At 32.9% G+C, this 27,606-nt stretch overlaps 1 long non-coding RNA gene and 2 other non-coding genes across 4 annotated transcripts; 2 read left to right on the top strand and 1 right to left on the bottom strand.

Annotated features, from left to right (window-relative positions):
- Nucleotides 1-1,885: 1,885 nt before the first annotated feature.
- Nucleotides 1,886-20,221, top strand: LOC105152488 (uncharacterized). 2 transcript variants are annotated; one of them, XR_846954.2, is made up of 3 exons: nt 1,886-2,066; nt 15,461-15,562; nt 15,810-20,221. It is a non-coding gene; the product is annotated as an uncharacterized LOC105152488 (long non-coding RNA). The 2 variants fall into 2 exon arrangements; XR_015544867.1 differs by lacking the exon at nt 1,886-2,066 and adding an exon at nt 11,087-12,472.
- Nucleotides 20,222-22,215: 1,994 nt separating this feature from the next.
- TRNAM-CAU (transfer RNA methionine (anticodon CAU)) lies at nt 22,216-22,287 on the bottom strand. Its single transcript has one exon. It is a non-coding gene; the product is annotated as a tRNA-Met (tRNA).
- A 1,552-nt stretch (nt 22,288-23,839) lies between these two features.
- Nucleotides 23,840-23,911, top strand: TRNAM-CAU (transfer RNA methionine (anticodon CAU)). Its single transcript has one exon. It is a non-coding gene; the product is annotated as a tRNA-Met (tRNA).
- The last annotated feature ends 3,695 nt before the right edge of the window (nt 23,912-27,606 follow it).

The raw sequence follows: 27,606 nt of genomic DNA, 5'->3' as shown, positions 1-27,606 counted from the left end.
TTCATAGAATAAGCGTAGAACTTACTTTCTTTCTGTCTCCCTTAAGATATCCATTTTTCTTCGTCCGACCGAAGCTAATCGTGTTGTTAAGGAAAGTGATTTATTATAAGAGATTGGCCGCGGCTACCAGCTGTGTTTATGGGAAATAACGGTGCGCTGTGCATTATGCAATCGGGAGATGCGTAACGTCGAAGTAGTTGAACACTCTCGTGAAGATGTAACGAAGCACAATATGCGCATAAAGATGAGAAAGGATATGAACCATCGGTGGGAGGGATTAAAGGGGAAAGAGATAGGTGACAGAAGCTCGCTTCTACTTTCCTCGAGACATAAATTATTCTAGTAATATTCGTTCCAGCAATCGTACCTTGTTATCTCGTAAGATACAGTTATCTAACAGTTATCGATTCTTACTTAATATCAAATTCAATTCGCTAAGTTTAAAAATATATCTTAAATCGAATTTAACCATTTCTTATTTTATACAGATGTTTCTTGTCATAAAATGTCGTTTAAATTATTTTCGAGTAAGGCAATTGTATCCAATAACCTACTTACTGCTTATGGGCAGTTACATGAATAGTTAAATCTTTGCTACACCCATGTAAATATTAGAAATGTCTCATATTTTCAATTAACGTTCGGAAATGTTTCCTATTTTGAATCTGACTACTAGTTTTCAATATTGGACTCATTAAACTTAATAAAAATCGTAACGCTTAGGTAAATCGTATTGAGAATTTTATTATATTATTTCCAATCGTTCGTCAATCATTCTTATTAGACACTGAATTTTTACAATGATATTTATATTATTATATTTTATAAATATAATATATATATATATATATATACATTTTTGGTGAAAATATAATATTTCTAGGCACCTATATTTTTTCCATTTATCTAAAATTCTTTTATCTACATAGTGACCTAGAAATTACCAGTATTATATTAGGTGTTGGAATTAATTCGTAGCGTTTTACAAAGTATTTATAAGTTTTAAAAGTACTTTCATTAATGTATTTTTTAATGCTCATGTGAAATAAATAACATTCTTTCATTTAAAAAACGCTACGAATTAATTCCAACACCTAATAGTTTAAAAGATTCTTGAAACAAACATAATTTACATTATTATTATGTTATATAAATATATATATTATTATATTTTATATGTGCATATTTAGACATACATACATATATATATATATATTAGGTATTGGAATTAATTCGTAGCGTTTTACAAAGTATTTATAAGTTTTAAAAGTACTTTCATTAATGTATTTTTTAATGCTCATGTGAAATAAATAACATTCTTTCATTAAAAAACGCTACGAATTAATTCCAACACCTAATATATATATATATATATATATATATATATAAAATATATACAGTCTTGGTCAAAATATTAGACACCTATATTTTTTCATTTATCTGGAATCCTTTTACTTACAATTAAATTGGTTATGGGCATTATAAGTTTAAAGTTTTATTGTTTTCTTGAAACAAAAGATAATTCACAGCAAACGCCATAAATTAATTTTTAAGTTAAAACTTTAAACAATAATCAATTAGGTATCTAATATTTTTAATCAAAACCGTGTATATATACGCATTAAGATTCGCGTTAAGATTCATTGAAGAAATTACTGAAAGTACTTCTTTCTTATGCAAAGTGTAAGTCGCGCGAAAGTCGTAAGCACGATTATCTGACTGAGAAAATAAAAAATACTATTGTTCTACAGACTTAATACTCGGGACTATCTTAACTACATCGCGCGTACATATTCATATTCGCGCGAACTCCGAGATCGCTCACGGGGGACGTTTGGGGACGCGGATGATAGAATTCGACGCGGATTCCAGTGCCAGACGAAAATAGAGGGGCCGCGCATCGCATCGAGAATACCATCGGTCCGCATGCCGTGCAGCCGTATGGCACGACGCGACGTGACGCGTCGCGTCGCGTCGCGACGCTGCACCACATCGCGCCGAGTCGCCTAGACGCGGACAATGTGGCTCGCCGCAGAAGAAGGTGACAGCTAGCGTGCCAGTGAAAGGTACTTGCGTAACGCGGATCCAGAAATGATACACGGGAATGACGGGGCGCGAATTGAATTTCATAGGGTTCTAACGATGCCGCGACAAAAAAAAAAATAACGTCGAGATGAATTGGAGGATTGATTGTTGGCTCTCTCTTTCTCTCCCGCACGCGATAGTCCCGGAAGTGACGTTGCCGCTTTGAGAAACGCGATCATATTTCGCAAAGTAATATGCAGACATTGAAAGATTACACGTGCAATGTGGAAGCAATTATTATCTTTGGAATTTCTGGGTCTGCGTTGCAAAATTTTGCCTGATTGATTAGAAGAAAAGAAAATCTAATATATTATTCTCTGAGAGCGTATTTGAAATGAAATGTGATATCCAGCAGCTACTCTAGATATAACGGAATTTTATCCTGCAATGTTGCTCCAAAAAGATCGCAAAAAACTGGTTTTTGGATCAACTATACTCTATATATATAACAGCGTCCACTTTTTCTCATTTCGTACTTTTCATATAGTAGATTTCAGAATGGACCACGCCGTAATTAAAATTCGGTAATAAAATACCGAAGGAAAAAGCACATTTTAGCGGATGACTGTCGTCCCGTTCCATTAACACGACTCACGAGAGAATGAAATCCATTAACACCACATCGAATTACTGATTATATTTAACATACAGTTGAATATCCTTATTTCTGAAATTTATCCACTTTTTACTGTCCTACCTTTCTCCCGATGAAAGCGGAATACGAGGATCAATCTTATTAGACGGCCATCTAAGGGCAATCCGAAAGCAAATTGGATTCGGTAATTTCCATAATTGGTGTTTTCCGTTCGGGAAATTAAACTGTTGCAAGGAGCTACGATAGCAAATTGAGTTTGATGATTGATGCATACTGATAGATACAACCAATCATACTCAATCGCCGCGACTGACAGGGTTCGCAACTGCACTATTATATTTCCTGAACGCGATCATTGATACAAAGTACCAGCGGACTCCAGCACTTAGACGTGACCATATGAGACAGAAATACGAGAAGCGGCGCGACGTGGAGGAGTCAAAAGCGACGCATACGAGCAAAACGAGTTTATTCGACCGCGCCCTGTTGAAGTAACGATCGCGCCTCGCAGAATTTATATGCCGTACGATGCTTCGTATTTGATAAAACGCGTGGCATACACGTGATTTTAATTTTAATCGCGCACTTTTAATTAAGCTCTTGCATAATAATTCGTCGTAAAAATCAGACGCGAAATCCAAGCGTACTAAACCCGGGCAAGTCTTTTAGAAAGTAATTCAGCAATCCCAAATGCTTCTCTTATAATGAATTCAATTGGATGTAATGCGCACTGGTGCATATTATCCAGACAGCACAGAATATTTATATGATAAATATTTATTACTAATCATTTTTTGAGATGTTATAAATATTTAATATAAAGTTTCATTCGAAATATCTATTATTAAAATATAAATTAAATATTTTATGTATTTATAATAGATATAAATAAATATTTCTAATAAGTATTTTTTACTGGATTATAATGTCTCATTAAATATTTTCATAGTATTTACTGTAACAATTACAACAAATATTTTATAATATTTGTAATAAATGTTTATGATCTGTGCAATCTAAGACCACAAAAATATTTACAAAATATTTAAAATTAGTTTTATAAATAGTTACAAAATTTTGTAAATATTTTATAAATTGTGTGCTGTCTGGGTGTATGCACCATGTATTAAATCGCAAAATCCTCAATACTTTATTGATTTTACGAAATATGTATTGATCATTTTATCATTTGAAATATTTGCATATTATAATTTTACTTTTACATTTAGATTAGATCAGTATACAACGACTTGACTTAATCTAATTTTAGTATAAAAGTAAAATGCAAATATTTCGCATGTTTAATATATATTTATATTAAACATGTATTTTTATGTTAAACATGCATTATCGATTTGTCTACCACTGCTTTAATGTACACTCTAGTCAGTGTCTTCAATCGAATTAGCTATTAATAACTTTATATTAGCTATTAGTAACAACGCAATATACTGTATGAAGAAACGAACGTTCCTCTTATAGAAAAATCCCAGATACTTTGCGATGCATTATCTTGCTCACTGTTCCCAGTATTTCTCGTTACAGCCACATTGTATCAATTGTATCAACCGCATTAGGAAATCGCGAGAACCACTAGATGGGAAAAAATGCGAAAAAATGAAGAAGTTTGCAGACTTTTCCTTCTGACAAAACGTCCGTAGTTGAAACGCAGTCGACCGCTGCGAATGGTTTTCGAGAGCGAAAAGCCGAAAGGTATGCCTCTATAAATTTACGATTCATCACAGCTTCTAAATTTTACTGCGATACTTGATGCCGCTCGTGGCCATTAAAAATACGTTGGATTTAACGATTTCGCTATTATCTCTATCTACTAGAATAAAAACCTCGACAATAAATCGCAAAAATACTCATCCGCGTTGAGAAAAAACATCAGTTTATTCTTTCTACAGTAGCTTATTTGAATTTTACATCCATTTGTCAATATCAAAAATATATCTTTCGCAAGAGAAATCACGAAAACAAAGTAAACTTACGATTCAAATGTTTTGAGTTAATATCTTTTTTTTTCTTTCAGTTTATAGGATAAACTGGAACTCAAATACGAAATGCCATTTTTAATACGGAAAAAAAGAGCCAATAAAATAGAAAATTAAAACGACTTCATTACTATTCTCTCTTCCAGTTATGTAAACACATAAAAACGACCGATATACATATTTTATATTGATAAAAAGAAAAAAAATTGAAACATTCTAGCTGCTTTTTTCAAGGCAAGATTGTAATATTTTCTACTAATTGATATATCGTAACTTTTTATGTTATGAAAGTCCGTGGCTAGATTAGCAGAGTTACAAAAAAAAATAACAATTAGAAATAAGACTGGAACACGAGAAAAGATTTCTAACATAAAAACACATTACAAACATCAACTAATTATTATAAACAAATTATTAAATGTTTACAGCAGAGGAAAACTTATCATGCCGTCATTCTGTGAGAAAAGTTATAAAAGAAATACGTATAACTTTTTGTAATTGTTATTTTTTTTGCTAATCTTATTAGTTTAGCTATAAACAAGAACAAGTTTTAATAATTCAAATAATATCGTTTTGCGTAAATGGAAAGCGATATGAGAAGAATATATACCTGTTTCTTTTGTAACTTTTCTCGCAGAATTGATTGGCATAACTAATTTTCTTCTACAATCAACATTTAATCTTTATAATGAAAAGTCACTATAATGATGTTGAAGTAGTATCATATTTTAAGGCAAGAAATACAATAAAATAATGAATAATTATAACAAATCGTACCCAAGAAGAAGGGGATTATATAGGATTTTTTAAACGGATCCCGTTCTCTAAAGAAACTTTAAGAAAAAAAACCTTCATGCTCTTAATAATATAACAATTAGTTGCAAACTCAATTTTTGTAACATACTTTTTATGTCAGAAATGTTTTTTCATGCTCTCATTTTTAATCGTTTTTTGCTAAGTCCTTGCTAATCTAGCCATGAGACTTAATATTAGATTAATAATACAAATTAAGATTAAATATAGCTTTTTATAATTTTTACAACGTTTCTCATCACTGAATTGTATTTCTATAATATCACAATATCGCAGTCACTCTCCTTTGTTTATATACAAATAATCTTAATATGTTAATAGATTTGATTCTGACATAATTAATAAGTATAATTAATGGACAGAGATTTTGGCCATTGCTAAACACGCTCGACTGCCGAGGAGTTTCGCGGCTCCTCTATGAAATCGAAAGACGATAGTCCATCTAGCAGCGTCGTCCCTCATCCAGCCGAGGGAGTTCCTTCGGTTTCCGCGCAATTATAAATAGAATCGTCGCGACGGCGAATGGCGACGGCGCGGAACCATAAATCGACGCTTTGTGATCTTATGCGTGCGCGTTACGCATTTATCAATCCACGTGGCTATCCGCGATGCATCCCATGTCGGACTAACAGAATGGCGATGGATGTAACATTGAATGCAGCTGGTAATGTCCCGCGGTGATTCTATCGTGGAGCAATCGCGCTTTTGCCAAGTTAATCCATTAACGTCCGGATGTCAGGCGTCCGGGAATCGAGTCTCGCGCGTTGCACCGTGCTACGCGCACAGGACGTTAGGACGTTATCCAAAATCGATCTTGCGGCTAACCAGCTCCCACCTTGCTCCGGTTGACGTTTTAATGTAATACGCGAGTGACAAATTTGCAATGCGTACGGATTCACGATTTATCGCCGGCGCGAATACATGACGCGACGCGTTCCTCCAACGTGAATGCAAATGTGCCCTCGGGAAGTTCTTTAACTTCTATATATTATCAATCCAGGAAGAACTAAGACACACGTCTCATAAATCATTCTATAAATATATCCTTTTATATGATACATGACGCAAATATCTTGCAATAGGCTATATATCTTATATCAGAGTGTAAACTGCCACAAATAATGATGAATTAAATCAATAAGTAACGCAATAATCATCGCGTCATTATTATCGAACAATGACTGTTGCGTTTGGTCATCGCGTTTGTAATCGTAGCCGGATATAGTCATGGTTAATATACGAGCCGCGAGAAGAAGCGACGCGAGACGTTGCATGTGTTGTTTTAATTCTAACGAAAGTAAAATGCCTTCAGCCGACAGACTTATGTACATCAACCTTATGTATATCAATCAGCTTTCTTAACTTTCTCTTAATTTGAGAATCAACATGAAGTCGCGTTTGCGTATATCATACAAAAGACACACAATAGTATCGTTTCATATGATTTTCTCTACATCTCTTCATCTAAAAATTTTAATCTATATTTACTTTTTTACATTATGGTAAACAAAATGCGTACAGATGTAAAGTTAGGATTTCTTTAAAAAAAAAAATAAAAAAGTCAATGCAACGTACCCATATGTAATTATAACTAAATTTGTACATTACATCGAATCTGTTTTTGATCCTGTAATAGATCTAAACATATCTCACATATTGTACATGAAAACTTCCAGTCGACATCAATTAAAAGTAATATCTATGTTATAATTTCGCATTCAACAATATAAAATGTATGTTGTAATATAAAATGATGTTACATAATAGTTACATTGTTGATGTAACTACATTGTTGATGTTTACATTGTTGAATACAAAATTACAACATTATTCACTCAATTATAACGTGATTCTAACGCAAGTGTAAATTTTATTGCGACAATTTGAAAATTAAAATGTATGACTTAGAATGTTATTAGATATGTGAGATATAGATTTATTACAAAATCGAAAATAGATTTAATGTAATGTATAAATTTAGTTATAATGATACACAGAATGAGCTATTTTTTCTATTTTTTTAAAGTTTCTATTTTACATCTATACGCATACATATGTTCCATCGTTTCTATGTATCATAATATAAAAGAGTAAATACTATATAACGCATACATTCTAAGCCATATACACTTTAATTTTCGAATTGTCGCAATCAAGTGCACTTGTGTTAGAATTGCATTAGAATTGCGTTAGAATTGCGTGTACAATTTTTCGCATACACGTGTAATTATAGAGTGATGCTAGCTATTTTATGATTTCTATACAGCTCTTGTCAGTGTAAGCACGCGATATATATCTATATATTGCATTTCTAGTTAGAATGTGATCATGCGATATTGCGAACGGTCGACGACCTCCCACCGATCGCCGAGTAAGTCTAATTCCCTTCAGATTTCACCGCTGTTTTATTTTTATTCTCAGTTCAAATTATAAGTCGTAATCTCGGTTGATACTTTTAAATCACAGTGTAAGTGTCATCGCGACATAAAATGTGGCTAAACTTTTCTCTAATTAAGTTGCACGTTGCTAAGAGTAATTACGTTATCGGATAACTTCTTTGACGCACAAAACAAGGGCAAATAGCCAATGAAATATTATTAGAAATGATATGTTAGAGAAATCTGCCAAGAAATAGACCAATTAAAACATGTCGCAATCCGTTAGTTTATTGTCAAATTTCTAGTTCTTAAACAAGATAAGGAGTTACTCGAACTAGAGTTAAAGTATAATAAACCGACGAAAGCGGATGTTAGTGAAACCGACTATTACTGTAATAGTTTACCATAATTTTGAGAATGTCTTAAAAAAACAGCCAATGAATTAACTGTTTCTCTCATTGTAAGCAATGCTTAGCCTGAACTCGGTTCCTTTATCCGTGCACTTTCCCCATTGTCAGCCCGATCGATTATTGTCATTGCGATACGGTAACGAGATAGACTGCGCAATGTTCACTTTCATTTCAAACAATACCTTATTATGCGAAAAATATTTATGATGTATAAAAAAGTAATTTAAAGAGAAATTGTATTATTAAAAAAAAATTTTTTTATAATTATTTTTGATATTAAAGTAAAAGTATTAAAATTTTATATACTTAATTTAATAATAATATCTATTAAATATTGATGAGATAATTTATCAAAATTAAATTTTTCAAAAAAAATAAGAATATTATTTTCTATACATATATTGTTAAAAACTATCGTTAAAAACTGAAAGATGCGAATAATTTCGTATAAGAATTCGCCAATTTGAAAGGTTATAGCATTATAAAGACTAGTGATCTACTTGTTCATTTAACTACTTTGAAGGAAGTGAAAGCTAATGTAATCATTGTTTCACCAATTGACGTAACACGTATGTTCTACCATTGAATGAAAGACAAGCGGAAAAATTAAAATGTACAGGCACGTTTTTCATAACGTTAATTACTGAATATTAGCGAATTCCAAAAGGATAATTAAATATATATATTTTGCGATTAGATAAATGTTAAATACGAACTATTTTAATTATAAGACAAAATACATATTTTATATTTTTAGATACTTCAGATTTTATAAATCAGATTTTAAATTATGTCTCACAAGATAACGTTTCATTATTAGGTAAGTTTTATTACTTAACAAAATCCAGAAATTTTATGGCGATCTTAAGAGAGAAGTTTCCTCTAGTATTTTAAATCAACGCGCAATCAACACTCTCGAATCCCAACAAAGAAGTTTAAGTTTCCGCGTATTATCATAACTGCTTTTCTTCGCGGGGAAACTTCCGCAATGCAACGACGTGTTGGTTTCCATCCGGACGGAAAAACCTGGCGCAACGTATCCCTCGCAATGCAGGCATAACTCGCCTCGCCTTATCCCGCAATTACCGGCGTAAATTATGCCGCAAGTTACCGAGAATATTTCACGCCGTTGACGGTAAACCTTGCGTTAACGCCGTCTCGCTCGTCCGCGTAAATTTACGAGCGATGTTGCTCAGCGAGCGATGCGCGCCGCTTTTTCGCGGACCGCCGTTTGGATATCTCATGATAGCCATGATCTATCTAAATGAGTACACGTTATGGTACTACACGACATCGTCTTCCATCCTGGTTCTATCTTTGTTCCTTTAACTCTTGCAGCATGGAAAGTTTCCAATATTCTCTTGCAAATAGGTACGTCTCTTTTCGTTATTTAATCAAATCGAGGTTGGAACTCGAAGGAGAAGGTAGAAATATGAAATATGATAGAAATTTGAAATGCTGAGATATAATATTTTTTCTTTTCAGGAAAATGTTTAGTGACGATTCCTATACACATGTTACCGGAACGTGCACATAAAATGTCCAATATGCAAGACAACGTTTACGTTTAAGGATTACATATATTTTGAAGACTATTAGAATCGCGCGAAAATGTGCAATAAGTATGACATCTCCCCTTCATTTATATAAAAATATCAAATCACGAAGTAAATGAATACAACCACAGAACTTGTTTACTACGGTATTATATGAAATTAACGCACGCGGTAATATACACATTCCGAACATAAATGATGTTAAATCGTCGAGATATGATCGTCGCGTAATAGATCCGCGACGAGTGCATTTCCTCATTCTACATAGTTACCAAAGTTACTGAAATATATTATATATTTTCAATATGATATTTTTCGGTATATTTTCTCGTAATGATAAAACGGAAAAGAGACGACACAAAGATATTGTTGGCGTTATCTTAAAAGAAAATAAAGAGAAAAAGCCGTCAAATAGGCTTCATCAGTATCTTATTGCAATGAGTAAAAACACTTCGGTCTCAGTTAAACCTAATCGGTACCGTGTCGCGCGAATGGAGATTAAGATACAGAAAGTAGGTGACCAACCAAACCAGTCAAGACCATCGATATGCTCGATATAGCTGTTAGCTTACTGAACGTAGGTGTATTCTACGGTTATCCACGTGTGGATCAAATTTATCTTAATCTCGTATAGACAATTTACTGCAAATATCTTGATGCACAGATGAATTTCTGCAAAAATTTCCTTGTCTGAATTAATTTTGAGATCGCAAGAGATTAAACAGAATTATATTATGTTGTCACATTTTATGGATTTATCGTAAAATTATCATATTCGCTCACTACAAGTCTTCTTACTGATCAGTCTGAAATCTTTACGCTGAATCTAATTAACATTTATAAAAAAAACACTATAATTCTAATATGTATTAAATATTGACTTGTACTGGAATTGTAACCGACGTTTTCACTTCAGTTACTATAAAAGTCCTATTTACTATTCTATTCTTTGATATATAAGTTAATAATCATTAATATTTATATATATATCAAAATTATTGATAACATTTAAACTTATCAATTTATTATTAACATTATTTATATAAAATATATCATTTATCAAACAGTGAATGCAAAAAGCATTCAGAGGAGAGATATCTTTAAAAAAAACTTTGCTTCTAAAAAGTAAACATTAATTAACAATTTATTAATAAAAAATAAAATAAATTGCTTATTTCTCAAAATAATTGTACATAAAAAATGTGTAATAATTAAAAAAATATATTAATTATCTTAAAAATAAGTGAAAATCTCTTAAAAATAAATGAAAAGTTTTATTTTGTTATCTAGAATTTAGGCGCGCAAAAAGTATACATACAGTCTATTTAATTTCTAAGAAATCGCATAAACATGAATCGTTTATATTAAGATAAAATGTACTCATTATATAAAATTATTAATTTATTTATTCTCTATAAGGCTTTTTTTTATGAAATTTTCTCCTGTACGAATATTTTTTGCACTCACTGTATGTGATAAGCTACATGCAAGTATAACATGGAAATATGATATAAACAAAGATCAGAAATATGAGTAGGTAATAAATACAAGATAAGATATAAACATTAATACAGCAATTACAGATACAACTAAGCAACCAGCGATGCTCCAGTTTTCCATCCATCATTAATCGTCAAGAATTTAAATATTTAACCATCTGGTAGACACTTTTACAGCTAAGTAAATATATATCTATAAACCGGTACTCGATTCAAGTTCTTAAACGTTACGAAAACGTATCATATAAGCGCACGGATCAATGGTCGCTATTCGACCGTGTGGATATTATATTAATCAGATTCTCTTAGAAGAGAAACAAAACGTATAAAAAAAAATTGAATTTCTAATCAAACTCCATTAATAAGTGTGCAAAGTATATATTTTTATAAGATTCCGACTAATCCTGAAGGAGGCTTTGACATTTTATGATAAGAATTTTGAGACCAGAATCTCGCGAAGAATAAATTTCTTAATAAAATATAGCAAACATTCTATTTTCAATCTGATAAAAGACAGATACTGATAAAAAATATTACTAATTTTGGCAAATAATGTTTTACAAGCTTTGCAATAAATAAAATTAAAAAATGTGTAATCATTTCTCTTTGTCTCATTATCATACATTTACTTTGTCAAGTGTTAAAATATTCATGTAAGATATTATTATTATTATTATTCATGTAAATATAATATTACAGGGATTTTGTACAAGATTAATCTTCAAACTAACAGCCGAGGTCATTCATGTCGATGTGAATGTCATTGATAATATACAAACACGAATTGCCATGACATCGACAGCAGTGATCGAGGCCTTGGCTGATTTGCAAAACTAGTTCCTGCCTCTATGGAGGATCTCGAGGAATGGCGTAGGACGGCGATTGTTTAGTAGCGTTTCGGGCTTAGGCATGGACGTTATAGTAACGGACTGTAATACTCGTATACATGTCTACGATTTCACTATGGAACACAATGTACCATTTGCGTGTCTTCCACAAGAACTCTTGCCTGTATCTATATTGGCAATAATCCATTCTACATTCCAAACACCTGAACCGGCCGATGATTAGAGAATGATTGCGAAACAACGAATGGACACAGTAGTCATCGTTATAAATGAGATCTAGTTGGCACACTGGTAATAGCTCTGTCGTTTGTCAGTTGGATGAAATATTAATCATATAGTGCGAAATTTATTGTACGATAGGAGCGCGATAATTTACATTTTGAGAAGTGTCATCAAAAAAATGTTACCTGTACAATAGTTGCCAAAAGTTTCCGATCAATGAATAATTTGCATCGCTCAGATAAAGAATTTTTACAAATAAACATCTACGATACAAATATTTATCCAATATATCTTAATACTTAATACTTAAAATCATGTTCTTAAGTTGATTATAACACATTACTAACTCAATATAATATAAACTGATAACACACAAAAATTGTATCTGATTACATACAAAAAAAGAGAAGGACGGTTTTGTTACAATTTTTAATATACAAGATGCTATTGCAAACTGTGTGAAAAGTGTGATAAAAAAAATAAAAGTTTATAATTATAAACATTAATTAAAAAGACGGTAAACCAAAAAATTTTTTTTAAATACTTTTTTTGTAGAATAATAAATATTCTGCAATATTTTTACTTATAAAATTTGCATATTCGATGAATAAATTCCGTTTGGTAATATTTCACCAATTTATACAGATCGATTTGCCTCATTCAGAGACGACCGCGCCCCGACCTTTCTCTCTCCCCGTAGTTTTACGCAGCGCTTGCTGCGTGATGCTTGTAAAACGAGAAGGATGATAATCGTTGAATGAATAAAACAATATGATAAGTATCGGGCGTTCGATCGTTCGTCTCGGACGAACGAGTCTGCTCCAGATTCCGTTCAAGAAGCTTCAACCTATAAATACTTTTACTTCACGCGTCGTATCGCGGTCTCGTTCTGTTAAATTGCGTGCAAAAAACGCTGATAGTCTTCTTCAATCAGAAAGATAATTTCCCCAAAAAAAGAAAACGAACGATAAAGTTTCATTTCGAACGAAACTTTCTGTTCAAACCGTAAAATATTCATGGTATTGCGCCGTTTCTATAGTTACCAATCTTTGCCGAATTTATCAAGTTTAAATTTTTATATCGATATAAAAATAAACAGTTAGGCTGAGTCGTTCCATTTTTCGATAAACTGTAGCTCTCTTAACTGTAGTTCTCTTACTTTCCTACTCTCTTTCTGATCTCTCTTCTTTTTCTCTTCTTCTTATTTTCTTATTCCATCTCTTATCTTTTTTATTCTTTTGTTTATTCATTAAATAAATTATCATAGTTTGTCCAAAAATTGAACAACCAACTCTTAAAGCGTTTAAATTTAATGTGATAGCTGAACACACATACGAAACTTGTTAAATATACATTTCTAACACTTTCATCTCCAGAATTTTAAAAATAAGACGAAATTTTAGATTTTTTGATAGCTTTTGCAAAATATATTTACAAGTGCGTTGATATATCGTATAAAAAAATAGATTTCATCAATTGATTTTATCCATTATATTCTGTAAAAGAATAAATAAAACTGCATTATAATACATCCTTGTATTATATAATAATACACACAACATTGTATTATAATACAAGGGTATATCATCGATCATAAACTATCGCGCAATTTTCCAGCCAAAATAGGACTGAGCATTCGATCGTAGATCAATTGGATCGTAAAGCATCGATCACTGATTCGTAGAGGCGGCACGATCCGAGTCTTACATTTTCCCTGACACTCGTAATGGTTCAATTACGACGCGATTGCGTTAGCTGCAACAGCGCACATTTGTGGCCTCGTATGCCCTTACGAGGAATGCATAATCAGCGCGAATCACCACATCTATACCGTGAATTATTGACTATTAATCAAATACGAATTATTGTAGGAAAAGAAAAAAATGAGTATAATAGCTCTATCGAACAAATTAAAGGGCAATTTGCATGTAAGCAAGCGTGCCGTATGGAACTAGCTGCGGAAGTACCATTGTGTTGTTGAAACATTTATTTAATGTATTATATATTATTTAACTGCATTATTTAATCATGTTGACGAGTCACGTTCTGTGATAAAGATTGCGTTGTATTTGCGTGCCATAATAGTCATTACGCTTTGAGGAATTCCTAAAATTAGCCCAGAATTTATTACAGAAGAAGATACATAAGCGAAGAGAAAGTACTTCATTAAAATAAATGTTTTTTTTTTTCTTTAACGCGCGTTTACCGTTATATATTTAGTTATGGGTGCAATATAAATTATACAAGCGTGAAAATAGATTTATAAACTTGTAGCTGTAGCTTATGAATTTTTAATTTGGTTGGCTGTGCCTAGACATTTTGCGAACATACGTAGACTTTATTACACCTTTTTCGCGCTACATGTCTTCGTGACGACCAATAATAAATTTAATAGCCGGTCTTTTCCTCACGTAAACCAAATCGTTCGAAGTGGCTCCAATCAACGTTCATAATATCCGCGATGGAATCGCATGTGTATTGTAAAAGGAAAATCGCGCGGTATTCAAACAACTCTAATTATGTAAAGTAGATACTTAAACTAGATTTACAAGGAGATACCGCGGACCTTGCGGCAAAATTGCGCGAACACGGAATGCTTTCGAACAATACGACGAATCGATTACGTTTGCCAATCTATTCGATCGTGCCGCATCAAAATATTTCTATCAAAATATTTCAATTATTCAAATAATCCACGCTGTTAATTGGAATCATTTTGTGCCAAAGAAACTTGGGAAAATAAACTTAAAAATAATTTTCCTTTCTTGATGCAACATATCTCTATTTCACCGTTCTGAAGATCAGAGTATCGAAAACACAATTTACCAGATTTCGTGAATTTGACTAACGCCTTAATTTGAGAGAATCGCTTTAAATAGATTATTTTTATATTAAAATAAATTTAAATCAAACATGTTTGGTGAGAATAACTCTAATAAGTAACTTTGAAGTAACGCAAAGTTATTTTTTATATAAAATTACATGCCACGCATTCAATTGAGAATTACATTAATTATTTTTATTACATAAACATTTTTTCTTAATGTACGAGTGTAGGGACTTCATTAGACTACAGCTAACGAGAGAAACATTTCGAGGAGCACAATATCGGTTGACATCGATTCATCACTCAAGCGCTGACGAAAATAACCAGTAGAGGTGAGCGCTATTAGGCGATACGAATTGCGACAATTTCGAATATCATGTTGATACATCACGCCATTCTATCATTGAGAATGGACACGCCGTACCGACGGCGTTGTCGCTGGTCGTCTCACCTCTCTCCCTATCCTACCGCACGTATTTTCTGCGCGAGAGCGAACGGCGAGGCAGAGAGGTAGATAGACAGAGAAGGTGTATCAGCTGCGTGCTGTACTAATCTCTCGTTCCATGTTTTCTGGCCTAGGGATCACCGATCGAGCGAAGCAAGCGTCCGAAGAAAAATGGTTACCAGCATGCTCTAGTCCAGGTCAAGATGGAACCTCTTCTACCAAGAGAAAGAGAGCGAGATGGAGAGCAAAACGCAAGACTGCAAAAGGAGAAAGAGAGAAAGAGAAAGAGAAGGAGAGAAAGAGAGAGAGAGAAAGAGAGACGGAGGGAGCAAGACGAAGAAACAGAATACGTTCTCTTGGCACTGCGGCAAGGCGGATGCTGTAGGGACGTGAGATTCTTGGCAACCGGGCGGAGTTGCCTGCTAACTCCGTACCACCATAAGGATCGCGGTCGTTGGATGTTTATATTCGTGATAGTACCTCTCTCTGTCCCCAAATAACCGGCCGAATGGCGACCAATTCTCGTGCTGGTACGACATATTGGGCGCCTCCGAATAGCGACTCCAAATAGCGACTCCAAATAGCGGGCATCCGCGCGGCACCGCTCGTTGAGAGAAAGAAATATAGTCGCGATATAGCGATGAAGGCGGTTTGTACCACGTCAGGCATGATCGGTGCTGGTACAGGCTAATAATCTCTGGGATGCCCAGAGAGTCACTGAGACGCGCCTTAATCGTTAGAGTGGTGGAGATTTTATGACCGTTTCTATCCGGTTCGCCACCCGATGTCTCGGAAAATGCGGGCTGCGAAGTAAGTAAGCGTGCCGGTTCTTTCTCTCCTTTTTTCTTTCTTTCCCCCTTTCTCGCATGCTCGCGCAATGCCTGTGAGCAAGAATTTATTGCACGATCTCCGCAGGGCTAGTTTCTAGTGCCAACCATCATCCCTCCTGCAATCATCCCGTAGGGCCATTCCCATAAAGATTTGTTAAAGTTAACTGGAGCTTAACCGACCTCCCGTCTCTTTCCAGTTCTGTCTCGAAAAAAAGTCGACGAGTAGATTAAAATCCGTTAGCCTTAACTAATATTTATGGAAACGACGCTTACGAAAGCATTCTATTTCTTTCTCATGTATTATGGGAGACTGATGCGGCGCATTGCAGAAAGTAACATAAAAGCGGCGGCACAAGTCGGCCGAGAATGTATCCCTTGCAATCACAGAATTATAGGACATTAACGAACAATTTGTATAATCAAATGCATGCACATGAAAATCCATCTAAAGATAATAGTAGTAGTAGTAGTAGAAAAATCGAATAATCCAGCTCTAATTTTCTTCAGTTTTATCCAAAATTTCTATTAAAATAATAATTGCTTCTTCGCTTTGTAATCTAAAATAAACCATCTTCGTTGTCCTTCATTTTGCTTTATGTTTTGAAATGTATAAATATTAGAGTGATATATAGAATGACAACGAAAATTATACATTTGAGATTAAAATTTAAGGAAGATCCAATTAGGATTGAAAACCCGACTCAATTACGCTTGACCCAAGCTATCTCTAATTAACTTTTTCTCTACCTCAAAATTAAAATCCAAGTAAAACGTATAGGCTGTACTCTAGACTTAGTTAGAATACGAAAATTATCTTTAGCAGAGGCAGCGAAAGAATTGATGATGAGAAAGATCCAATTATATTCCCGATGGAATATCCTACAGTATCAATTTAGCAATTGATAAATACCGTTGGCTCAAGTGGAGAAACGCGTAGTTCGTTTTGTATCATGAAAATGGGAGAATGGCTGATCTACTGTCAGGTGCAACACCTACTTTTAGCATCACAATGAACACGCAGAAAATCACAGGAATTATTTATCCTCGGCATTCCAGAACCGGCATGCTGTATGGTGCGCATAAGTGAAAGCGGTGCGTGGCAATTTCTCGGGGGTAACATTAATTTCTTGACAAGCTAATAATTCCGGCAGGCCCGCACCGCCGCGGCGGCGTTCCCTATTCAACTCCTAGCTTGTATTTTCACTGGAAAAGATCGGGGGAAACAACGAGTCTGTTTATCTCAACGAAATAGTTGACGCTGCTTTCGGCAGCGCGATAAATCCTTCCGTCGCGGTCAGATGCACACGTCACATGCTATAAATACTTAAAGGTGCATTTGCGCACAAACGATCGGTTGATGGACTTCAAAGCTCCTTTGTTCTACGGATCCTACGCTGAGAAGTTATAATTTTATTGGTCAAACGCCTGGCATCGAGAAGAAGGTAAAATATACCTGTCCGCCTGAAGGCGCATACGTATTAAAAATGTTCAATTGCCAGTCAATGCGATGAAAATCTCTTACGTATCTGTCGTTTAACACAACTGTCTCATACTAACGGTAAAGATAACGGATGAGAAGGGATGTTGCACGATAAGTATATAAAAAAATGATAGCGCGTGCATATAAGTTAAGGTACGTGCATACGTTAATCAAAATGTACATGTATCAAAATGAAATTAACTAACGTAAAATGACAAAACGATGTGGTTTATTAAATGTCGAGTACTGATACTAAGCGATTAAATATTAAATGTTATTTAGAAGTCCATGTGCTATCTGGCGATCTTAAGCAAGGCAAATGTACATTTATCAACGAGAGCCTAAGGAGGAATTAAAAACGGGCGGGGACGGATGCCACGCAACGAAGCGGAAACGAGGCGTGCGGTTCAGAGATTTGAGGGAGAGTCAGCAGGTGCGTGTGGGCGAATATGTCAAACGTCGAAAAGCGTTAGAGAATTTCGTCCGCGAGCTTGACGTTGCGTGTCGACTACGAGCCTCCGGAGATCCGAGAGGCTCGTAATCTTCGGTGTCGGAGCGCCGAGCTCGCGCTCGCGTGGATCCGTTCCAAAGTAAAGCTGACCAGCATTCATCACATTTGGATTATTCGCCCGGCATTTCGTCTCTCGCCTCGTCTCTTTGCTAAATTTATGTGCCGGTGATCATTACGTCGCTACCCACTCTATCGACTAATTCGTCGAGTTTGCGTGTCCGCCCCAACAACGCAAAGAACTCAATGTTATTATGTTGTTACTAATGTTGTCATCAACACTTATTTAAAAAAAAAAAACGTTTTTTTTTATCACGTGATATATTACCTTGGTAGGAATAAAGCACTTTCAATTATTGCATTTTCTTTCTGAAAAAGAGATAATAAAAATAAAAAGAAAAGTAATCAAATATTAATTTTTTATTAAAATTATTTTTAATTTATTTTTAGACACGTTTACGTTAATTTGTGCGAATGTTTTGTACTTCTGACCAAAGCTGAAGTAACGTCAATTTTTTTTTGTACATTCTGGATTTCATATATTATATTTTTTACTATAGTTGTACACATTTGTATGCATGACGTCTTTCATTTTACGATTGATTGGAATGCATAAGTAGGTAGTAAGTAACAGAAGTTCGCATAATCCAACAAGAAATATTTTATATGAAACCACATATGCTAACCGCTATTAAAATGTATCTATAACGGTTCGATATCAGGATCCGCTGTTCCGTGGGTATGATAAAATAAATGCTGATCGATGAGCTGTAGAAAATAGATCATCGCGGACGAACGGTGTTGATTACTTACAGTAAGCAACCTTGACGCAGAAACCCGGAGATTGCGGTGCATCTTCAGTTACCATAATCAACTTGTATTTGTTCGTCTCTTTTATCGTATATTAATCTTTACATGCAAGTGATTAAGTTAATACTCTATTATAATTTACTAGATTAACGTTAAATTATCGTTTAAAATAATAACTATGCAACTAAACAGAAAGTTAAACATCAATTATTATTAGTTATACTTATTACTTATTACTCATTTCGCTTTCAACCTTTAAGAAGTGTTGCTTTAGTCGTTTTAGCAATAATTTAATGAGTAAATCAAATCGAACATTTGATAACCATATCACGCGACTAAAACTGGATTCCACTTTCTTGCACGCAATTTCAAGTAGTCATAAGGTAAATATCACGTCCGAAAAACGTCTTACCACCTTTACGTAATCATGCATGCAGACGATTATAGCACGCATCTATACTTGTTTGGTTAGATCGAAATGCCGTATATTTGACTGTATCGATCAAAGTTATACGTTGAGCTTGAAAAAAATGTGCAACGTTATGTTCTTATGTAACTCTGAGTAAAGTTTATATAACGGTCGCCACAAGTTGGCGACACGTCACGATACTGCGACAGGAAATTAGTTTTAGTTCGTACTGCCTTCTCGAAGATAATCTCTCGCAGCTCGGTACACTCGATTTTCAACTCTTACGTCAACCTCAGCTGTTATCTTATAGATATAGAGATCGCATTTTGCACTTTACGCATTGATAAGCATTCATGGAACAATAGATCAGATAAAGATCTTGTAAAGATACTAATTCGTACGTCACGTTTAAACATGACTGTATGAGATTCTAATAAAATATCATTTATCTTACCTAAAGATTACATATTTATTTAGACTAAGAATCAGATGTAATATTTTATGCTAAACACAGGAATACAAAACAAAATATAAAATATAAAATATAAAATATAAATTATATATATATATATATATATATATAATATTATAAAGAATTTGTTCAATTTATTGTCGAAATTTTAAATATATTTTGGTACGTAATCTTGATTTCAATCTTTTCCAAAAAATTCCTAAAAAATTACGCAACAAGATGCCAATTGATAAAACTTGATCGCACGATAAACGTGCCGGAAAGATCGTGCAATGACAAAATTACCGATATGTCGACCCCGTGGAATGTTAATAAGCCTGTGAGTAGCCTTCTTGGTAATACAATGTCCTCGACCACACATTCCGGACGTATTGTAAGTTGCCATTACTAACCGCAAAACACGTGCGGGTGTAACTTTCAGCAAACGACGCCAGTAAATAGTGGGTGATTGTCGGTATAAAACACAGTGCACATCAAAAGTCGTCTACTTTCTACTTTGTTACATGTCTACTTTGTTATAAATTCCTTAAGAAATTTAAAATCACTACTTGTAGAGAAAGTTCAAATAACTGCTACTTCTTTAACAATCTTTTAATTTTCAAGATACAAAATATATTAATACTTTCAAATAAAATTAAAATAAAATCTATTTTAAATTAAATAAGAAATTCACTGTTTATTTTTATCCGTAAAACTTAATTTGCGTAAAGCATTTTATATGTAAGATATGTATGTCTTTGATATAAGAATAAATGACATTGTTATTTTAATTTAACTTATGCATTTGTAAATAAAAAAACAATTTTTGTAACTACAATATAAATTCCTAGATAGCAAACTCTATAATAGATAAATATTTAGTTATTATGAAAATTCTGTGTATTTTTATCAATACATAAATCATACAGATTTAATTTTACTTAATTTTTTATCAATTACTATAAAAGTTAATATAAAATTTATATTAATTTTTATAATAATATTTTATAACAATATTATTATAAAATGAAGAATAATATTTTAAATATAAGCGTTTAATTTTTAATTTAAAAAAATTAACAAAACAACTTTCAAAATTAAAAAAAAAGATGAAGCTGAAAGCTTTTAAACCTGCAATTTAAAATACCTTACCGAACAGAAAAAAAACATGTGCAAATAAAGTATGATGGAAATAGCGTACTTCACAAAGTAAACGTCTGAAAAGAATTCCATTCTTTCGAACGTCCTTCAGACATTCCTTCAAATGCCTTTCAGTCAATTTTTCGCGATGTTTAGATTATAAGTGTTTCTGACAATTCTTGTAGATAGCACGGTGTAATTCGGCATCAGAATTATTACTGATACATTTCACCAAAGCATTAAATGTCAAAGCTACACATAGTTTATCGATTTTTTTTGGCATTCAAGATGATAGCGATGTGCCGGTATATTAATAAGTAAGAGTTTAACTTAACATCATGGGATGAAAGTCAACTACCCGCTAAACGATACTTGTTTCATCTCAAATGCCGCCAATAAAGAAGCGTGATATCCTCAGTTGTCTTGTCATTCGAACGACTTCAAAGTCGCGGAATCGAGAGCACAAATCCGCACGCATAATTCTGTAACGTTAGTCTCAACATCGTCGCCGAATTGTGTACATATATTTCTCTAATATTAGAAAATGTCCCTATATAACATGTCACAAAAGTGATCTAACTAATCTTTAATTCCGATGTCTGTACATAATTTCATTAATACGTACGCGCCCTTATAAACGAAGAAGCACGAGTGAGATTTTAGATTAGAATAAAAAATTACTTTAATTGAATAAACATACAGTGTAAAGTTACGAAACCTCGGTAGTATAAATATAATAAAGATGTTAACATAAATAGATCTTCAGATTATAAATAATCTCTGTGGAATTATGATTATAAGATTAAAAAAACAAAATGGTAAATTATTATTTTAATTAATAATGGATTTTTTTTTTATAATAGTGCATTAAGTTTCTCTGCAAACATTTATCTAATAAAAAAGAAAAAAAAATAGCAGAGCGTGGTTTCGATCCACGGACCTCTGGGTTATGGGCCCAGCACGCTTCCACTGCGCCACTCTGCTGTCTGTAGAATGGTGTTGAAAGATACACTCAAGAGTTCCTTTATATACTTATAAAGGATCTATTAAAAAATAAGAAAAGTTATTTATTTTCAATATTAATTGTGAATATCGTTGTTGTATCAGATATTGCAACTATTTAAAAAAAAAAATTTAATTTTTTTCCGATAAAATAATTCAGCTAATAATTAACTTTTAAGTAGATAAATAGTCAAAAATTTTAAAAATAATCAAGTAAGTAGAGTGCAGAACATATTCCAAAAAATTTTTCTTTTATAGTTATACTTTTATTAATATATATTATAAATTTATATTATAAATTTATATTTGTTATATCTTATGAGACAGAGGAATATAAAAATAATAAACTTTAAAAGTTCTAGGCAATATTTTTATCTTTCTTTTTCAGTAAAAGATTTTTAATAATACATTTTTTCATTTTAATTTTCAATTATCATTAATTATTATAAAACGTAACTCAAGAAAAAAATGTTTTAATATATAAATATTCTAATAATAAATAATACCTTAAAACATAAATCAGAATTTTCATTACGACATATATAAAATATTGAATAATAAGTAAGACAAATAGTGAACTAAAAAATACAAAGAGTTATTAAAAAATTTCATTGTTGTCAAAGGTATAAAATATTTACGAAAATTATGCTTAGAATGCCTATGATTATCTTCGGAAGGATCCTATTATGATTGGATATAGTCATTTACAGCGCCCGATGCCTAGAGTTTTCCAATGTTGTGACTTCAAGTATTGACTATAACATTTTCCAACAAGAACGTAAATAGTGTAACCAGAGATAAACCTGCGAGCAATCCCGATTTTTTTCATATACCAAATCTCGTAGAGTAACATCGTTTTTATGGATTCTCTTCTATGCTATTTCAACTTTGATTATTCATCTTTGTCCAACCTACGTAAGAGCATGGAAGAGAACTAAAAAAACATAGATATTACCCTACTAAGTTTAATACATGAAAAGGTCGTAATGGTCATTCTTAGGTTTCTCTTTGGTGTAATAGTCAATTATTTCATCCTTGTTTAATGTTGACATACAATAAGGATGAAATGATTCCCTATGTTGTACTGGATTGCTGTTGTGGATGCTTTCCAGCAAGAGATACAGATGAAATATGACACAAATCAAAATATGGATAGTTTTTAGGAATCAAACATGATAACAAAATTAATATTTATATTACTTCTAGATTTGAAACAAGCAATTATTATTATTAGCTATTTAATTAATTATGTTTAATATTGCCGTCAATAATTAATTTTAAAATACACAATTTTTTTTCTCTCTCCTGAACAATAAATACATTTTTGTTTATCACTGTTAAACAAAGATAAAATGATCACTGTATTACACTGTGCTTCTTGCTGGAAAACACCAACTGTGTCCCTGCTGGCAAACGTCCTCTATGAATGGTTTACATCCAATTGCAACGTAGTTAATCAATACCTACACTACCCCACCTATCAGTTTAAAACTACCCTTCAACTTATTCACCCTTTGCAGAAGCGTACTCAAGAAGCAGAGTGGCGCAGTGGAAGCGTGCTGGGCCCATAACCCAGAGGTCCGTGGATCGAAACCACGCTCTGCTAATTTTTTTTTTAAAAGTGCTTACAAAAAAATTTTTAATCTGAGAATCTAAATAACGTAAAATGATTCGTATTAGACTTAAAAAATATAGAGAAAATCTTAGTTAACATTTATTATATGTTAAAGATTTTTCAAACTAGACTATTTTGATGTACTGCAGAGTTTACATTCCCAGAAGAAAAGTGATACGAGTCGAAATTTTTCGAATTTCATATTATGTGCAGATTGTATTCTAAGTACATCAGCCTTCGATTAAGAAAAGTGATACAAGTTGAATTTAAATAGAAACTGAAAAGAATTGAAAACAATCAAAAAACATAAATCATATGACACAAATCAAAATATGGATAGTTTTTAGGAATCAAACATGATAACAAAATTAATATTTATATTACTTCTAGATTTAAAACAAGCAATTATTATTATTAGCTATTTAACTAATTATGTTTAATATTGCCGTCAATAATTAATTTAAAAATACACAATTTTTTTTCTCTCTCCTGAACAATTTCATACTATTTAGTATAGTCTCACTTTTCTTGCGGTGATGCGATATGTTTGTTTGACACGTAAATATTTCACGTTGCATAATATTGCGGCTGTGACTTTGAAATTCAAAATTAAAGAGGAGCGGTGCAATAGCTATGTTCTAAAGTCCCGTAACCCCGTTAGCGATCGTTCCACGTGTACATGCACGCGTGTGCGCGACATCGAAGTGCAAACGACCGGAGATGCCATTCTTTCGTCATTGTCGCTCCGAGAAGGACGACGAGAGTTCAGGAGTTCACTGGAGTTCACAGACATAAATTCGGTGGGTGTCGTGCCCGCCGCAGAGTCCGATCAGTGCCTCGTCCTTCTCCTTTTCTTAAACACACCAATGTTGGTTAACTGTAAACGTAATTTTTACTGAATCCTCGCTTCTTCCCAGAACTAGAATTAGCGGTAGACGAAGAACACAAGTTACAATTAAAGTTAACCAACGTTGATAAAACCGGCTGTTGGGCGCTCACGTAACTGGCATTTTCTGCTTACTTCGTTCGATTATACGTAAACGAATTTCTTGAATATACTTTCTCCCGTTAATTATCGATTAACCGGTTGCAATCTGGTTAAGTAATGATAAATCAATTTGGTTGGATATCGACTTGGATGACATTTTCCTACACTTTATTCACGTGTTCTACGCGGGATCGTCCGATTTATAGTAAATCTGATTGCGCGCGATGTTGATACCGATACGTTTATATGCATATGTGGAAGTACAAAGTTATTTTTTGGTATGCGAACGACACGGTGTTGTCATGCAACATCTTGATGTCGCATAAATCATACGTAAATAGAAATGAAAAGAGGTAAAATAGAGAGAAAGCGAATGGCCGGCATCACGCGAGCGGACGCGTGCAATCATCACCGTAACAATAGCGACTGGCTTACAAGGCGCGTGAATTCACGGCACTCGCTCATCGCATCTAGTTTTCTAAGGCGGAATATCAACGCGATTGAATGCGTACGAGCGACAGTGGCTCGTAAAGGTGCACTTTTACACATGCGAGCAGCAGACGAACGAACGTATACGTATGTTCGTACGCGTTCATAGTGAGAAGGTTTCCTCCGCTGGTACGAAGAACTTCCTTCGTCAATAATCTATCCACCCACGCGTTATTCAAGGACTCGTCGATTACTTCGTCTGATTCGAATATTGAATCGAAAAGTAGATTCAAATGTTAGATAGGAACACTCGATGAATAACAATGAAACTAGCTAAATAATATGTACGTATCTATCGTATTTACTTTATATCATTTATTATCATTATTATTCATTATTACTGAGAAAAAAGTATTTAATATTTTGTGACTTTAATTATATAATTATGATTAAAAGAGCTCTATTTTTGTAATTATTTCTATAATGTTAGTAATAATAATTACATTTGCATATATAGTTCTACCAAAAAAATATTTGCATAAAAAACGATTATAAATTATAGTTAAATTATAATAATTGTAACCATTTTCTTTTAGTAAATTTTACTATTATTTAACAATTATGATATCTATATCGCTGTGTCAGTTTCGCACGTCGTCTAATTGATACTTTAAGTCTTTGGGCTTTAGATTCTGCGATTTGCATTGAAAGTGTCTATAGCAATAACTTGTTATAAAGTCGGTTGAAGCTTAAAGCGTGCATTGAGTGCCGAGATCGGCGCTGCGCGATCAGAGCCGCTTCACGGGTACAAATAAACATCTCGAGCGATCCAGGTGCGCTTCCCTTTTAAGATCTGGGATCTGAAACTAGCTCCTATACATACACGCCAGCTATCGTGGCATGCGGCTGCTGCCACATCGTTAACACCAACAACACCGTGAAATGACGTACTATACCTTTAAAAATTTTTGTGGAAAAGCAATTTTCTTTAAAAAAAATCTATTATTAAATTCATTTCAGAAGAAATTACATCGAATTGCAATTAAATATGCGCACATCAAATATTACAGAAAATATATATAACGAATTGTAACAGTCAATCCCATAAAAGAATTTTAAATTTAGTGGAAGCCTTAATAAATATATTATAATATAAATTAAAAAATATTTATTAAATATAAAATTTATATAAGTTGTTTTCTATAATATTATAATATATCCTCAATGTAAATTAATGTTTCAAAAATTTTCTAATTCTTTTTATATTCTTTATTATTGTAACATCCTGCTGTTTCAAAATATTTTGAAACAGCTAATATATAATTTTAAAGAAGAAAGAATTATGTCAGTTCCCTCAGATATAAATTGTAAAAATAAATTATAAAAAAAAAAAGAGTATAAAAGCACTTCATATAAAATTGAAACTTTTCCGATAACTATTAGGTGTTGGAATTAATTCGTAGCGTTTTACAAGTGATGGGAAGTACTTTCATTAATGTATTTTTTAATGCTCATGTGAAATAAATAACATTCTTTCATTAAAAAACGCTACGAATTAATTCCAACACCTAATACATTGAGAAAAATATTCTGTACAACACATAAACTACAAAACGAATTCTAATTATATAAATCAGAATTCTGGTTATCGTAATTGAATTTGTGGTTATCTTGATTAGATTTGATAGATTTAACTCTAAGTGTCTGATTTGTATTTTTCTTCTAATTAAATTCTACCAAAATTCCAATGTTACAAGACATTTTTTCCACTGTACTCTATGCAATCTCAATTTCATAAGTAGATCATGAGGCCTGTTCTTTTTGGCTGAACTTTTGCATCAGTACATCTTTTTTCTTCTTCTTCTTTTCTCCTGAAGAAAAAAGGGAGAAAGATGAACTGGTACAAAAGTTCAGCTAAAAAGAACAGGCCTATTACTATAAATCGTTAAAATATTGAATAAGCATTTTCCTCAACGCGATATAATCAAAAAGTATTTTTTATTAAAAAAATATTTCATAATATTAAAACATTTTGACGATTATTCAATCTACAATCAACCTCACGAACATATCAGTACAATGAGAAAAGTATCTAATTGAAAATGGACGAACCAGATTCTAATAGATAAATGATATTTTCCAACAAAAGACACAATGTAATATAGTGATCATTTCATCTTTATTTAACATTGGCAAACAATAAAGATGGAATGATTCACAGTGTTATACTGTTATCTATGTCTCTTGCTGGAAAGCATCTTAAAACAGC

The sequence above is a fragment of the Acromyrmex echinatior genome, chromosome 4 (assembly GCF_024713525.1).
Source record: "Acromyrmex echinatior isolate Ae372 chromosome 4, ASM2471352v2, whole genome shotgun sequence".
Taxonomy (NCBI): Eukaryota; Metazoa; Arthropoda; class Insecta; order Hymenoptera; family Formicidae; genus Acromyrmex; species Acromyrmex echinatior.
The sequence above is the reverse complement of the archived record's forward strand: the minus strand, read 5'-3'. Positions and strand labels throughout refer to the sequence as shown.